This window comes from Cardiocondyla obscurior, linkage group LG21 (genome assembly GCF_019399895.1).
Source record: "Cardiocondyla obscurior isolate alpha-2009 linkage group LG21, Cobs3.1, whole genome shotgun sequence".
In the NCBI taxonomy this organism is placed as follows: Eukaryota; Metazoa; Arthropoda; class Insecta; order Hymenoptera; family Formicidae; genus Cardiocondyla; species Cardiocondyla obscurior.
This window is the reverse complement of record NC_091884.1, coordinates 4,225,954-4,227,372: the sequence shown is the minus strand read 5'-3', so window position 1 is coordinate 4,227,372 and position 1,419 is coordinate 4,225,954.

Genomic DNA, 1,419 nt, shown 5'->3' with positions numbered 1-1,419 from the left:
CATCCTTGTTCCGTCTGCAATCCAGTTATGTTGTTGTTGGACTTTGTTGGAGGTTTTTAATCCTGCACCATCAACTGCTTTATATAAAAGTTGGGCCCATCTGTTCGTTATCATGTCGTTGTTTGTATATGTTGTTCCTGATTCTGTTAATCTTCTGTCGCAAATCGCTATTTCCTTTCGTGCAAACTCGTTCATGTTTCTACTCTCGTGTGTTCTAAGAGCCGCTATTATTCTCCCTCTTCTTTGTAGTGGAGCTAACCATCGTATTGAGGGGATTCCCAATCCACCGTCCTTTACTGTTGCGTGGAAATAAGCTTTTGGCGTGTCGTGTGGGAGTGCAAGCCATTTTCTTGTTGCTGACCTTATTATATTGTCAGCTTTGTTTAGCGTGCCAATTGTAACTGCTCCCAGAGCCAATCTGTAGCATAATCTTGGAATAACTGCCGTTCTTAGCGCATATAATCGTTGTTGTGGTTTTAATGGCGCTTTTTCTAGCGTTTTAAGAAGTGGTTCTATAACTTCTATTGGCTTATATTTATCTCGTCCTTCCGGAGAGAAGCTAATTCCAAGATACTTCCAATGATCTTCCCTATTTAGGTTTGGCAATTTCTGTCTTCCGCTTGTAAAAGTTATTTGCGTATCTACAGCTGTTTTCTTTAGATGCGGTGCAGCTCTTATAGCTACCGTCATGCTCTTGTTCGGATTAATGTTCATCCCACAGCTTTTAAGAAAATCCGTAACCTGGTTGATCATCTTTTGCAGTCCTATTTGAGTGCTCGCAAACAGCAAAAGGTCGTCTGCAAATGCAGCCGCATTTATTGACTTTCCTCCAAGGCTTACTCCAATCTCTTCCGGCAGTTCTTTTAACATTATGTGTGTCATTACGTTAAAAATAATGGGTGATAATGGGTCACCTTGTCTGACCCCTCTATTGGGATGAATTGGAGCTGATCTCCATCCTTGGCCTTCAATGCGTGTGCGTGATCCTTTGTACACATTACTCAAATATTGCAGCATTGGTGGTGGTATTCCTATACCTCTTAATACGTTCTCGATTGCCGGATGCGAAATAGAATCGAATGCTTTTCCGACATCTAATGAAGCCATATAAACTGACTTAAAATTGCTCCTGTGAAATCTTAGGATTGTATCCAATAGGAAGACGTTATCTGCACATCCGTCAGTAGGCCTAAATGCGCGTTGCCTTTCATCAATATCTAGACATTTTGCCATTCTATATGCAAGAATTTTGTGTAGCCCTCTTACTAATACCGAAGGTACCGTAATTGGCCTAAAATCGCCTGGTTCTTTGGCTTCTTTCTTTTTTGGTATAAATACCGTCCTTGACATTAGTAGGTCTTCCGGCAGCTGTTCGCACCACATTAGCAAGTTGTACAGCCTAATCAATATTTGTGCTGG